The 16275-nt window shown below is 39.5% G+C and overlaps 1 protein-coding gene across 11 annotated transcripts in view; it reads left to right on the top strand.

Moving 5' to 3' along the window:
* The first annotated feature begins 487 nt into the window (after positions 1-487).
* Positions 488-16275, top strand: part of erfl1 (Ets2 repressor factor like 1) — a 94674-nt gene continuing 78886 nt past the window's right edge. For 3 of the 11 annotated variants that reach the window (XM_042424445.1, XM_042424447.1, XM_042424455.1), the window contains exons 1-2: positions 493-622; positions 2983-3859. The gene's annotated coding sequence lies outside the window, so the exon portion shown is untranslated. Of the gene's footprint in view, positions 623-2982; positions 3860-16275 lie in introns of all 11 variants that reach the window. The other 8 variants (XM_042424446.1, XM_042424443.1, XM_042424444.1 and 5 more) reach the window with 7 other exon arrangements.

Below are 16275 nucleotides of genomic sequence, written 5' to 3'. Positions count from 1 at the left end.
TCACAACTTTGTAATTGCTGGAGTTATAAAGTATTATTTTGTATTAATTGTGAAGCACTTTGTAACACTGTTTTGAAAGGTGCTATATAAATAAAGGTTATTGTTATTATTAGAAGTGCTTTGATCTAAATACAACCATTTAACACCCTCCCAATGACAATATCTGTGCCGTCTTTCAATCAACCCACAATTTTCACAAACAATCAATAATGTTAACCTCATGGTGGCGCTAGAGGTAAAGTCAGTTGATAGGTTTCCTTTTCTGGAGAGGATGAACGTCTGTACAGAATTTCATGATAATCCATCCAATAGTTGTTGAGATATTTTAGTTCTACAGTGGTTGTAAAACAGCTCAAACATTGGGACCTTTAAGTTTGAGGATTTCCACGCTGGTCTGTTTATTTACACTGGAGTGAGCTGAACGTTGGTTCGCAACTCGGGGTGTCCCGGCTGGGTGGATCACCTTTTCATTAGCACTGCCTTAAACGTTGAAGCTCCGCACGGGAGGTGCAGCCAGGTGCTGAAAACGTGCATACCTTTACTTTTAGAGGGCAGAACACGCACGTGAAACTTGCTGCACTCTCATTCATGTTGTAGGATTTGTCTGTCGCCGAGAATTCAGGTAAATGATTCGTGATACCTCAAATTGTGAGCTTGTTTGTGCCGCAAAACAAAAAAAAGTTTTGGGTTGAGATACACAATATGTCTTTAACAGTGGCAGACACACGCAGGCTGGACCATACTAGCTGTTAACGGTGATACAAGAGTGGGACTGACCGCAAAGAAGCTAGCGCTAACTAAGCTAACAACAAAACTTGTATGTCTGTTGTTTTGTCATTTAACTAGTATTTTTACAAGCTTAGTTTAAGTGTTGAACGGGTTCAAGTAAAGTGGAGCTTTTTGGGGCTAAGTTCAGTGTGGTTGAGCAGTCAAAGGTTCAACTGAACTGCAGTGAAAGGGTGTTTTAAAGTTAACTAAACTCTGTCCAACATTTTCGGTTCAAGAAACGCTGCTTAACGATGATGTTGTAAAATAGGTTTTGTCTATCTCTGAGCAAATGATACAGTTCATCATCAGTACCATCATTAACATCAAATAACACACATAATTTAATAACAATTCTTTTGAATCTGTTTTTTTTCTGTACAGAATAAAAAAAATATAATTTAGAGAGTCGTCCTCTCAATCAGACGAATTTACATAAAACTGCTCTTACAAAGGAACAAAATATATATACAGCACCAGTTAAAATTTTGGACACACTTTCTCATGCAAGGTTAACTTTCACATATGTAATTCACATGATTTACTGACAAACAAGTCAAAAGCTGTGTCCCAGAAAACAGTCAGTAGGCATATTAAAAACCTTTTGCTTTTGAATGTGTTGTTAATGGTTCACAATTTTTAGGTCCATCTTAAAACAGTAGTCAGGTGCCCAAGTTAAGATTGAAACAGGTTTTTTCACCAAAATCATTCCATTAGAAGAGCTCTTCATAATGCATTTACAATGTAAGTGATGGGGGACAAGCCTCAAGCCACAAGCCTCCTCTGCGCAAAAACGTATTTAAAACTTTATCAGGAGCTAATATGAAGCTTCAGCGTCCAAATGAGTCAAATCAAGCAGATAACTTTCAACATTACAGTCTTTTTAGTGCCAAAATCCCTCTTTTTGTTACTATACTTCTGCAGCTCAACAGGGAAACACTGTCACATAAAGAAATGCAATTGTGTAAAAATGCATTTTTACACAATGTGACTGTGTGGACACAGCAGATTTTGGCACCCATCACTTACGCTGAAAGCACATTTGAAGGGGATCTTTTAATAGTCAGTATGAACAGAAGGAATGATTACAGCGAGGAAAACCTCTTTCCGTGTTCATTTTGGCACCTGACTGTTGCTGAAAAACTGTGACCCTATCCTTTAATGTACACTATTCTCACAATGCAATGCACGGAGGAAATTTGGGAACTGCTCACAGTGGGAAAAATATTATTACTAATTGTGGATTGTGGTAAAATAGCTCCAGGACCAAGAAAAATAGCTATTACATTTTTGGAAAAATATTTGTGTTGATGTGATGGTGCAAGTGTTGTACAATTTCATGTTAGTACAAAATGGATTTGTAGTAACTGCAAAAACAGTAAAGCTACTATGTTTGTGCGAATTTAGGGCTACAGGTTACAGTTGTTCTCATTATTGATTATTCTGTCAATTGTTTTCACAATTAATTGATTATGGTCTATAAAATGTCAGAAAATGGTGACCGACAGTCTATAACACAAACATATTCTGTTTACTATCATAGAAGACTAAATAAAACAGAAAATATTCACATTTAAGAAGCCAAAACAAGAGAAATTTAGCTTTTTTCTTCTTAAAAAAGATGACAAAAGATTATTCAATTATCAAAATAGTTGGCGATCAATTTTCTGTCAATCGACTAATTGATTAATCGACTAATTGTTTAGGCTCTAGTGGAACTGGGACACTGCTTTGTATGTACTTGATTGATTGTGCATCACATAGTTACTGTAAATTGGCCTTTTTAGTTTGTTGTAAAATCAATAAGCCTCTTTCTGTCTGAAAAATTTAACTGAGGGGATGTGACACATTTAATTGCGTATTAATAATACATTTACAGAAACAAAAAACATTCGGCATCATATGCAGCAAGATAAAGTTAAAACCGCAGATTCAGACATCTCTTGTGGTATTAAGGTGATTTCTACTAGACAGACACATCAACAGGGGATGGGCATTAAGCCTCAGGTTCTATGTCGCAGTAGTCCGGTTTAAGAAACTGATTTTTCAAGGCAACATAAGTATGAACTTGTCTTAAATTCTGATAATGTAATAAAACAGCAACAGCCTGAGGTGCACAAAACTGTAGTCAAACAGTGTAAATTATCTTACTTATTTTTCTACAGAGTAGCAAATGTTTGGCAAGTTTGAATTGACTTCTTCCTCCTCTTTGCATAGATTTCCTCTACATTTGAAGGATGTAGACCCTGTACAGAGGAAGGCAGCTGGTAAGATGACCTACTCTGCCAAGACAGGGCATCAGCATCATCAAAAGACTGCAAACACTGTGGCAGGTAAGATGAAGAGCCACTCATTCAAAAGGGGAACAGGTCGCCCTAAAAAGACTGAAACCATACAAGGAGATGAGGAACAACTATTTTTGGCCAGCAGGATAATCTGTGCTCCCAAATCACCTGGCTGGCCCCAAAAACAATCTCAACAAAGTATAATTGACTGTCCCACTAACAAAAAGAGACAAGGGCATCCTAAAAAGGAAGCAAGACAAACTGAGAAGGGATATCCAAATAAGTCTACCAAAAGGGGACCTGGACAACCCAAAAAGATTACCTTACAGTCCAATGAGGGACATCTCCTTGTTGATAACATGATCAAGTCTGCTAAAAAGAGGACCAGGACGCCCTAAAAAGAAAGCATTACAAAGTGAGGGGGAATGTTCTCTGAAAAACAAAATAGAGTGTATCAAAAGGAGAGCTGGACGACCCAAAAAGAATATTGTACAACCCAATGAGAGACTCCCCTTTGTTCACAATATCATCAAGTCGGCAAAAAGAGGACAAGGACGCCCTAAAAACTGTACTGCACAAACCAGAGAAGAGTTGAAAAATGAGCCAGAGAGCAAGCTGGAATGATGTTAACTGTAAACAAGTGAAAGAGGAGCCAGCAGACCCTGAGACGAATGAAATCTGTCTTGTAACAAAGTTTGGGAATTGGGAATTTGAAGGCCTGGAGGCATTTGTTAAGGGAGAGAGTGAGCCAAGCTTAACTGGACACTGTGAGGAGACACCACAAGCTGAGACTGTTCAAAGCAACACAAGTAAGCCACCTCTCATTTAATCTTTACTAATCCTGCTCAGAGCAGTTAGATGCTCCACTGAAGACTGTTTAAGCTTAGTTTTTTCTCATTAAAATAATAATTCCATTGCCCAAACCAGTACAGATTTCTTTTGAGGATGCAACATTTGTTAAAAATTTCCATTATTTAAAACATGTTGATGTAATGACCTGCCTGTCATGTGCCTTTACCAAATGAGATTTAAGTTGATGAAAGGCTAAATGCTGGCAGATGAATAAGCAATTTCTGCTTTTTTCTTTCAAGTTTATGTCGTAATAAACAGTTAATCACTGCATACCTAAAGTTTAGAATATACATGGCTACAAGCCACATAGCTTTCTGCTGACCTGAGGTGAAGCCAGAGAAAATTTATAGACTTTTAGTTACCATCGATACCTGATCGATACTCCTGACAACAGTTAGTTCCATGCACATCACTTCCTAACCATACACAAATATACATAAGACTTAAAGTAAATCTGTTTGCTAGACAGATAGGTTCGGTTTCAGTATCTTTAAAATTGGTCAGTGCAAAGTTGTTTTTATAGTGGAGATTCAACATGGACTGTGTGCATGTTGGTAATTTGATTTCTTTTCAGGTGATTTACTCAATTTTGAAAAGTTGTGTGATGAAGAAGACTTAATGTCATGATTGCGAGAGGTAGAAGTCACAGTGGGGTCATGGACGTGGGTCAACTAAGCGTCACTGACCCTTTCATTATAATTAAAAACAATTTTTTTTCTGGGTGGTTGTTGCAACATGAAACAGAGTGCACACAGTGTTGCAACATATTAGAAATCAGAGCTGAATTACTTTAAAATTATTCCCCCATCATGATGACTTCACCATCCCAAGGTTTTCATGTTTCATCCAAATAAAAACCAGGTAAGCAACTTTGCCCAGTTTTCCCAAATTGAAAACAAACAGGACTTAATTAAATAGCCACGTACACTTCAACTGATATATGATACAAATTTTTGACACAGGTGTTATAGGTGACAGGTTTTGCACATCAGTATGGCTTTGATTACCTGAAAAACCTGAGGAATCACTGTCAGAGTTGGCACAACATGTCACGTCAGTGCATATCTTTGAGGGACACCTGAGATGCTAAGGCTGTAGGAGGAGTTTCCATAAGTCCTGGGGACAGGGGTGTCACGAGTGTGTCGGTAGGAAAACCCAAACCCAGCCTCACGCCTGTAAAGAGTGTAGATAGCAGCACACTCCGTAAACATATGAACATACACACGGGATATCAGCCATATGAGTGTGAGGTGTGTAAGAAAAAATTCTCTGAGTATTGTGCATAAACACATGTTCATGCATACAGGTGAAACACCTTATGCCTGCTCCGAATGTGGGAAGACCTTTGCATTCAGGTCATCTTTGAGCAAACACAAACAGACTCATTTGCAATCAGTGGAGGGCTTTGTTGTTTTGGTAATTTGGTAAGAGCTTCAGCAGCAAAGATAAATTAAATTAAAGCTGCAAGCAGCGTTGAACGGGCCCTCGCACCTCCGCGCACGTCAGGCCGTGACACAATCAAAGGGCTTCTGTCACGGGCATGTAGATGTCTTCAGACCCAGGCTGTTTTCAGACAGTGCAAGAAGGAGAGATAAACATCACTTCTTTTGTCCACTGTCAGGTGTGTCGAGACAATAAGTAACTGCAGCTGGACACAGAAAAATACTCATACACTTGATTGGAGAGTGTGAGCGAACCCACACCTTTTTGAACATTTTTTGCTTCCACATAGTTTTAGATACAAACTTCATTTGAACTTTAAATGAGTCACAAGACTTTGACCTACAAATCTTGAATTTACATGTGTTTTCTATCTTCTACTGTTTTTGAGATATTAGAGTTTGACTTTTAAAGTCTTTTCTTGCTCCTCCTGTGATTTTATAATGAGTGTGTATTGCGGAATGTTTGACAGCACTGAGGGAGTGACATCACCAGGAGCAGTTGGAGAGGAGGATTTTGAGTACACTTCTTATGAAATCTCCTCATAAATCCCATTACTTTGGCTAAATCTTACATTAAAAATCATATTTTGTTTGTAACATCTTTTTTTCAGCACAGTGTCATAAGTCATGTATTAAAGTTTGAAGCAGATACCATTAACACCGTCAGAGGAGATAGCGTTTGTTCGGGCCAAAATTGAGAAAAAGTCTTATTTTGAAAGGCTAATTGCGGACTTTCTGTTGGATTTAGGTCAGGGGTGTCAGTGTATGATTTGTAGGTCTTGTTGAGACGGATAAGTCGGTTTTGGTTTGATCTCTCTATGACATCCCTACGGGCCGTGGCGGCCATTTTAGTTACATAGGTGGCGCTAGAGAGCACATTTTGGCACTCTGGGGGTTAATTTTTACATTTTGTCAATTTTTGCACCAGACCTGATGTGCGTGCCAAATTTGGTGAGTTTTTGAGCATGTTTAGGGGGTCAAATTTAGGTCTGATGTCCCCTAATAATAAAGAAACAAACACATGAAATACAATAGTGCCTTTGCATCTTGGTGCTCAGGCCCTAAATATCACCAGAGGATCCACCAAAAGATGTGCCAATGTGGTGAATGTGGACTAAGGGTGGTCAGCTCGCAGGTGCTGAAGGTACATGTGCGACGTCATACGGGGAAAAGGCCTTATCACTGTAATGTGTGTGACAAGAGATTCAAATGGCGGGAACACTTGTATAACCACCAGTGCACCAACACCGGTGAGAGGCCATACAAATGTGACCAGTGCGAAGCGAACTCCATGCAATCTAGAGACCTCTTCAAGCATAAGAGAAGACACTCTGGGGAAAAACTCTTTTTGTGCACTGTTTGTAATCGGAGATTCATCTATAAGGATTCACTTAACACACACAGCGTGATCCACTCTGATGCACGTCCATGCAAGTGTGAGATGTGTGCAGAAACATTTCACCTGAAGTACAGCCTAAATGCTCACAGGAAGATCCATTCAGGAAAGAGGCAATTTCAGTGTCTTTAATGTGACGGTTACTTCAAACGTAGTGAACACTTGAAGATTCATCAAGGTGTTTTAATAGAAAATCATCAGTCAAACAGAAATCTTAATGATTTAAACCTGGGGGTGGTGTATTCATCCTGGATTTATCGAAGTATCCATTGAGTAGAAATAATTGCAAGACTTTTTCACTATAGCATAGTTGAATGATAGTGTAACTAATTGAATAAGGCCACTGATAAACTTGATTTTTACATACACGTATACAGTGGTTGCAACAACAGCATCATTGTTTACATACTTGCTTATGTGCTTTGTGCATACTAGGAGGATTTAAATGTACATCCAGATCATTCCTGTACGACCTTAGAATATCATCCTTATGAACTTCCGGTCTTGCTCTGTAAACATAAACCGCGACATTTTAGGAGGTTATATTAGGCTATATTGTTGCTCTTGAGATCAAGGTAGTGGCAACATAATAAAGATTTCATCCCAGCTCATCTGGCATGCATATTTGTCACGTGAAGTGGCATGAAGACATCATATAAACGCAGGCAGTTGCAGACAAGCTCTGAGTTTCTCTTCAAAACTTTATGGCATTGTTGTGGTCTGCTGCTGACATTACTCTCTGTTACTGCCCCAACCGGGTGTTATTAACGCGATGTAGCCATGATGCGCACACAACACAGTTAAAAGCCAGTATATCAGGGACCTAATGGAGAAGAAAGATGTACTTTAAACTATCAGCATAACTACATTTCTTGTGACTTGGTACCTTCATTGCGAAGCAAAAGAAAGGAAATGTCATTGATAGTTCTGTAGCTGATTCTTTTTTTTCCATATTGGTGCTTATTGTTTATACAGCATGATACACCACATATACCAAGACATATTTTGATAGCATGCACAGCATATATGAAAAACCATACTGTTCGATTTGTTGTTAGCGTACTAACTTCTGTCAGATTTGTTCACAGCATATCCTGAAACACAATTTTTATAATGATCTTTAACTATATAGATTTGTAAAATTGTACCCTGAAAAATGCTGCAATAAATAATACTAATAATGATTGTCGGAGTGTATGTGAGCACTGGGAAAATCTGCAAAAAGATAAACATCATACTAGCATGAGACACTCAAAGGGCTGTTATGCAGCAAAAAATAATATACTATTTAAAATACAAAACAAACTTGCATTTTCCACATGAGAAAAGAAACCTCAGAGGGCGGTCATGAAATGTCTCAAAAGAAATTCCAAAACTAAACGCATGACAAAACTCTATGATGAGGGAAACACTATTTTTAAAATGCATGAAAAACAATAATAGACGGAAGATTAATTGCCATTTCAGTGTTTGAGATTACCTTTGAAATGCGCTGTTTATCTCGCTGTCTCTCCTGCATTTTATCTCCTTTTTGGATCAGAATAGATATCTGCCTCTATAGGGCAGTCATCAGTGGAAAACCTTTCTCACACATTCATTTACACCCAGGATATGCATCACTAGGACAAGGGCCACAACCAAACCTGTCTCGGTCAATTCAGTGGGAATTGGTCTATTATTTTTATGTCCGCAATTACGAGGACAGAGCAGTAACTACGACTCCAGCACAGATAACAAAGATATATTTAGGAGTAAATAATATTGACTGTACCTTTGTTTAAAGCTGGAATCAATACTTCTTAAAGCGTGTCCATTTTTCATTTAGCCGCGTCATGTCTGTGCGGAGGAGGGGCAGAGAGATGAATGGGTGGATCTTCTAATTCCCCCTGTTGCAGTTATCATAATTGTTGAACAACCACGGTTTTTAAAGATCGGGCTCGAGGAGAGGCAGGCCACACAAAGAAAGTTAATAGATTTGGAAAATTGAGATAGATTGCACAGCAGCCGTTTTTGGAATGTTCCATCGGTGTGGCAGGCAGATGGACAAATATGATCCGGGGATGTGGAGGGGGGGGGGATGCTGCAGCACACAAACACAGGGCAACAGAGAAAGCATCTCGACAAATAAAGGTGTTACTGTTTACCCTTCCTGTGTAGTGTAGTGTAGTGTAGTGTAGTGTTGTGTGTGTGTGTGTGTGTGTGTGTGTGTGTCTCATCGTCTGGTGGGTGATAGCCGGATACATCACAGTTTGAGGCCTACATCAGCTTTAGAGCAGATGAGTCGGCTGATGAATTCTCTCTGTAAGGCCGCATCGAAACAGCAGTAGTTCCTCTGTTGAGGCACCAGGGGGAAATGGATAGCTGTGGAAAGGATGCTTCAGGGAATAGGCGAGCTAAGGAAATGTCTGTGGCTCAGAAGTTTGGGCCATTTGTTAGAACTATGAGAAGGAATACGCCTGTGGTCAACATTGCATATAGAAATATAGATTTTTTTGTGTAAAGCAGCATCCTACCTCCTCCTCCATCACAGATAGTATTGTTCCATCTGATAGTGCTCCCTGTTTAAGACCTCTGACCCTGTCATTTGTCTGGTGAAGATGGCTTTTAGAACCTCTAAAGGATATTTTACAGCAGTGATTTATCCAGAGGGGCCTATATTTGTTTCCATCCGTTTTGATATCGGTCATTGTTTTCACATTTGATGCATTTAGGCTTTTCTGTGCTCCTCTGAAATCTTTCTCATATCCAATTTTCGCCTTTCCCGTGTCCAATTTTCCCTAATATTCAGATGATTATGGCATGATGCTTTCCTTCCCTCCTTTCAGCATTCGGTTCTTTTCCCGCTCCCATTTTCACCTGATTCTCTTTCACTCTCCTTCTTAGATTCTGACATATGGCTACATGATATGAATGTTTTCAATTACATTATGTTTCATCAGCGCAGATATAGATACACGACGATGGCTGAGAGTCTACTGCAAATCATCAACAAATCAAAACATAAAACTGTACATTTATTTAGCCTTCCCAAAGCCAAATGGCAAAAACATTTTCAATCTGCCCCCCTTGACAGACAGTTGGTAGTGTTTTAGGTTGCCGTCTGAGAATTGAATTACCCCATATTGAATCTTATAAAAGTCCAGTTGAGAGGATTTTCTTTTTGTGATGTAATTTGAGCTATCCAATTTTCCTTGTATTTACTGTCTATATTTTTGTCAATTTGGCAGAGGAACATATTGTGTGCTTTGGCGCTGGGTGTCACTGGTGTCATCACGCTACAGTGGTTTTGGTGTTGGCTGGCCTCCGAGGTCAGTGTGTGGGAAGAGATGGTGGCTCTGCAGGGCTTTGCGATGGCTCTTGGCCTGTCCCTTTGGGCATCGGCAGGCCCACATCCATTCCTCTCATTCATGAAGGGGTCAACACACGGGTCAAAACACACCGTTTGACTCCCCGCAACACACTGGTGCACGTGGGCGTAGATGAAACCACATATTTTGTGGACCTTTGGTAAGCTGCAGCTGGTAGCGGCTCTTACTTCTCTCCCTCTCAAGTCCAAATGTGCCTAAAAGCATGGCTCACACAAAGGAAAGAGAGAGAAAACGCCATTAAATTGTGTTGCATTGAGTGCTGAGAATGGGCTGCTGAGTTACACATAAAGGGATGGAAAGATGCTATTTCTTCCCTTTTAGTATCACCACACTGACAGGTTGTTCAAGAGGTAAGGAAGATTTCTCTCTCCCTCAACCACCTCTAATGCTAGCATTGAGAAACTATGTAGGTTCAGAATAACGTGTTCTCCACCAAGCCAGCTGCTATCGTGGTAAATGCTGGTCTCTTGACCACGGCCTCCCTCCTCCTCTCATCCTGCTGTAACCTCTTGCTCTCTCTGTCTCTTTAGTGGAGGGATAGAGATGTGGAAGGCGAGAGAGACTGACAGTGTGCGCTCCCCTGCTCAGTAAATATGAACTGCACCCAGCAGACAGACTCATTCATCACAGGGGAAAGAGGGGGGAAAAGGGGGTGTAGAGGCAGGGTGGAGGGATACAGAAAGGACTAAGAGAAATGTCCAAAAGACAGAGAGAGGGAGGGAGGACGAGGAGGAAGAAGAGAAGTGGGAGGAATAGGAAGCAGATGGAAAGAGGATGAGAGAAAGGAAAATGTTCTGGGTGAGATGAGTGGGAGAAAGAGATAACAGGCTGAAAAGGGGGAGAGAAGCCAGGATGATTGAAGGATAAATAAAGGATAGCGGATGTGCATGAGGAGGCGAAACCTCAAGCATGGGAGACCTGATGAAATATAGGAAGACATTTTATATCTCATTATCAAGAGATCTTGTGTTGTGATCACTGCCTTTAAGCAGCTTGTTATGAGAGTGAGATCAGTTTTGCTGCCCTACAGTCAAGCAGCTCATTCCTCACTGAGACTTGTTGCTTCTCACATTTTGACCTTGAATATGTAGTCTGTGATATGTGAGTGATCTGGAGAAGGTCGTGCTGCATCACTGCACCCAGTTTGAGTGTAAGTGCAAGTTAGAGATGAGATGAGATTTTAAAAAATGTAATAGCTTCCTTTACTTAAATTATCATGAAATAATGTATTAATAAATACAAATACATTTTCTTCCTGTCAGCATGAAAAGACTAAAAGCATCAATGTGTTGGTCCATCTCTCAAACTTTTATCTTCCTAGTGTGTCTGTGGCTATCAGTGCCAACTCCACTGGTTCCTACTGAAGATGTAAATCCCTAAAGATGGGTTATAATATTACCTGTTTTTCAAAAAGGGTCAATCATTTCCTAAAACAGCTTGATGCTGCAGTTTTAGCAAACACTACTCACACAGAAGTAAATACTACATTTGTTCGGGGACTATTTTCAGCCACTGATTCAGTGTGTTAGCAACTATTTACAGCATGAAAATGTGTATGGGATTGACTTAAAATAAACAACAGTGCTGACCGTAGCCATCGTGATGACCCAGCGCAATGGTGAGACTCATTGATATGTTTTTAATAGTTTTTAGAAAATGATGAAGGTCTATGCCAAAGAGGAATAAGATACAGCATCAATTCACTGTGATGCTTTTTGTCTTTTGGGATTTGTTGATAATAAGAAAAACATAATATTTCCAGAATCAATCTTTAATTATGTATATTTAAAAATATCAGTATAAACATAACACTATACAAGGAATTCAAGAGTAATTATGTAAACATTTTGAAACAAAATAATTTCAGCAAAACAAGAGTTTCTCAGAAAATGAAGAGGTTTGTGTTTCTTCTACAATGAAAAAATTGTTAATGTTTTAACTGTTTTCTGGGCCCTTTCAGTTTTTTTAACCGATTTTCACAGAAAGATTCCTGATTTTTATTTTTGTTTTTGTTTTTTTTTTTTAGGAAGCAGATTGGGTTACAGCTCCAATGTGTTATATTGGATTAAATTTCTGACTTTGAACTTCCAGTGGTAGTATTAAAAACAAAGCTCTGGCAGGCAGCAATGCACAAGATAATATTTGATTATAGAGAGACATACAGTAGTTACTGTATATTGATTATTGGCTCACTCTGAGTGGCAAGCAAATCAGTTTATCTTTTGATGCTCGGTGGAAGAGATTTGTCACAGAGATGAGCAATAATAGTGCAATTGTACGTTCTTTGAGCCACTATGTACTTTTACATACTGTCACTCCATTGCTCTATGTACATTATATTTGGACACAAATGAAAATGATCTCTACTTGTGCCCAGTGTTGCCCTGTTAAGTACTTTGCTACAAATATGTCTTGTCATGAGTGTCCTTTACAAGTCGAGTCATCACGTACAAGTGACCCACTGATTTATTTTACTAAAAGTCTGAATGTTCATAATACATGCCACACCAAATGCAAGTAGATAAAAAAAAACAACAAAATATTCCTCTGAAATCCCAATGTCCTGTGCCCTTTCCGGTCCATATCCTCGATTTCCAACAACTTCCCCCTCTTCACTCCCACCAAAACCACCTCCTCTCCATCTTTTTCTACTCTGCAGAAAGACAGGAGAGAGGGAAGATGATGTGTGACAGATGCCATATTTCGACTTTCTGTCAGGGAGATTAATATTGACACAGTGTGTTTCTTACCAGGGGCTTGTTGACTGTGTGTGTTGGGCTTTGATTTCATTATCCTCTGCTCAGCCACTTTTTTCTTAAGAATCAGACAATAACAGATGTGGTGACTGAAATAGAGACACTGATATTGGAGGGGCTGAGTGAACAAGTCATATTGCCGGGTGGGTCGGCCATCAGTCCTGTTTGCTGTGGAAGTGTAAACCCCCAGAGGATACCCAGAGCACAGAGACCCTTCAGTTTTATCAACCCTTTCAATTCAACAATGGCAAGGCCCGTAAGCTGCTGTAAATATTATTGCAGTCGTCACCACACATATCCGAAAATATGCATTAGTTAGAACTCAGCAATATATTGATATAATAATGTGATATGAGACAAGTGGTAGAAAGCAACCAAGTACATTGTCTAAGTACAATGCTAGGCTACTTGACATGATTATTTTCATTTCTTTCTATTGTAGAGTTCAGAAGCAAATATTCTTTCAACTTCACTACCTTTATTTCGCAGATATAGTTACTACTTTGTGCATTAAGTCTTTAAAAACTTATTTGAGAATATCAAATATGATGCATTGCTATACAATGTATATAAAAGTTTTAAAAAACATCTGCTAGAAATCAGATATATCTGCCTATAGACTTTTTTTTTTTTTTTACATAAACACAAATAAGCATTTTTGATCATTAAGGATCCTTTAAATTTGTTTTTTTTTTTAAGTTCTATGACTAAGATACAAACTGAGAAAGACATTTTACAGTTGAAAATATACTTATCAGTACTCTCATGGACGAACAATGTACTGGCATCAGTGTTTCGATATTGAATGTGTCCCTGGCATAACTTAGCTGCAAATTCTTGTCAGTCAACATACACTGATACGGTTATATCTGCATGCTAATAAGCTAATATCAGTTGATATACTGGTCTATCTCTAATATGAAATAGCTCAAATTAACTCCACCTCGACCAGGTACAACATTAAAATACTGTTTAAACATTAATGCAACAGAAATAATAATCTAATCACATGCTCAAATATATAATAGCCCTTCTGCTTGCACAATGAGTACTAAGTAAATATTTCTGATGAAGTGCAATTTTAAATGCAAGACCTTTTTTGTAATGGAGTATTTTCATAATGTGTTTGTACCTCTTTTACTTCAATAAAGTATGTGAATACTTCTTTTACCAGACTCTGTTGAATTTGGTCATTATACTTTTGACATTATTAACATTGACTTTTTGTTGTCTCAAAGGCTGCGTTACAGTTAAGTGATGCAACAGTTGAAAAACATGAATTAATTTTTCAAGATTGACGTAATTCACAGGTCAGAAATATTTCCATCTGGCCCTGTGGTCCAGCTTGTGTGGTTTGGAATCAGCCAGGAAAGTGTTTGTGTCAGGCGAAGATTTACTCTTCAGTCCGGTGTTCATATGTTGTTACCTTCCTTCTTTCCTCTCCCTCTTCATTTTCTTTCCCTGTCTAATACTGTTATTGTCTTAGAGGCCTGCTATATTACATGAGTATGTAAGAAAGTCAATCAAGTTCAGTCAAATGTAACTTCTTTGTTGATGTGAGCAATCTACAAGTGGCTTCATGTCTCCGGGCCAAAGCTCACCGTCCATCATATCTAACTTGTAAGCCTCTGAGAACTTTCTGACGATTATCGAAACATTTCTGAGGTAGATACAAAAGATGGATCCTACAGCTTCCTGATTTTGTAATTTCAAAGCGTGGGGCTTGCTGTTAGTGGGAGAATAAAATCAATAGGCCTCCCTGGAGAGGTGTAGGTACAGGCTTGTAGTCCTATGATATGAGAGAGGATCTGAAACAGGAAACACAGCTGAAGGAGGAGGAAATGGGGAGGAGCAAAACAGCTTCAGCAAATAAACAAATAGAAAGCAAAGCAGGAGAGATAATGCAAGAAGGAGACAAGAGACCGATGGGGGAAACAGTTGTCGCCAGAGACTTTTATTGACTTTTTCCCCCCTCCTCTGTCCACGTGACTACCAGATAAATTCACACACAGACAGAGAGAGAGAGAGAAGGGTAGTGAGGAGAGAGAGAGAGAAATGAGAAAATAAATTACTCTGGAAAGATATGACGATAGGCTACACGCGGCTTTAAATCTAAAAGGGAATTCGCGACACACTCGACCAATTTGTCACTGTGCTTTTTGCCTCTTTTCATTTCTTTTTTGGTACTCCCCCCCTACTATTATTTTTCACCCCCTCAATACCCCGATGCCCCTAATTTACCCCACTTTTCCCATGTAGGCCTGTCCAATTCTTCTTCACTCCGTGTTTTCCAAATCTATTCCTCGGGATCTACACATTGTGCAGGTGTCGTGGCGTTGTCATGTGAGGATATAGGATCTCTCTTTCTTTTCTCTCCTTCTCTTTCTTTTTAACCTACCTGATCCAGTCATAAAAGGTGTTTCCCCGCACGTCCAACTCTTTATGTGTCTGTAATTTATGACAAACCCATAAATCCATCCACCTGAGCTGCTTTTTTTCCAATAGGTTTCCCTTCATCAGTAACTACAATCAGATATCAGATCTGTGCCTCCTCCTCCTCCTCCTCTTCTTTCTTCTCCTCCTCCTCCTCCTCTGCAAACATGGGTCTATCAAAATCTGAGAGAAAGGAGGAAATGAGATGCATTGTAAAAAAAGAATGAGCAGGCCCACGGTAAAGGATGGCTGGAAAAGAGGTGGAAGAATGGAATGGAAAAGAGAAAAGAAAGAAAACGCAGACTTAAAGTATACCCCCCTCTCTTTTATTTAATTTAGACGCCAGGCGAAAATCGATCCTGCCATTCGATACGCAATCCGAATCAAGGCGAATTAAGCGGGCGGAAATTAACTCTGAAAATATTTTTGATGGAGTGGCTTGTAGTCTCTCGGCCAAATGGACTGCAAAGTGGAACAAATGACAGGGGCCTAGTGGTGGAGACAGCGCCGCTCCATCTTCCATTAGGCCGTAATGGGATAGGTCCAGCCCCCTAGCTCGACTCGGCTGCATTAATCAAAACAGCCGCTATATGAAGATTTATGGTTCTCCACTCCAGCGAAGCCGGAGCCGGAGCCAGTTCTCGGTGTGTATGTTTGAAGGAGGGGGTCGGGAGTCTCTCTCCCTCTCTCTCACTCTCTCTCCCTCTTCCCTCACCCTCTCTCCATCCATCCTATAGACTTTGCCCCTAGTGTGGGCCTATACACAACATGCGTGTCGCGCCTTGACGCACACACACACGCACCTTTAATCCAGAGACTGTGTAATCGCATCTTGTCATTTTTTGTCAACAGGCGTGTCAAGCCCTGATTCTTTTGTTGACTCTATAATATACCTGTAATAGCCGGTCTATATGCATATGAGCATACTTAATCAAACATTATGTTAAGTGATGTGGTGGGAAACAAAAAAAGGCTCCA

Source organism: Thunnus maccoyii, chromosome 10 (assembly GCF_910596095.1).
Source record: "Thunnus maccoyii chromosome 10, fThuMac1.1, whole genome shotgun sequence".
In the NCBI taxonomy this organism is placed as follows: Eukaryota; Metazoa; Chordata; class Actinopteri; order Scombriformes; family Scombridae; genus Thunnus; species Thunnus maccoyii.
Note: the sequence above shows the minus strand (reverse complement) of the source record. Positions and strands in the feature narration are given on the sequence as shown.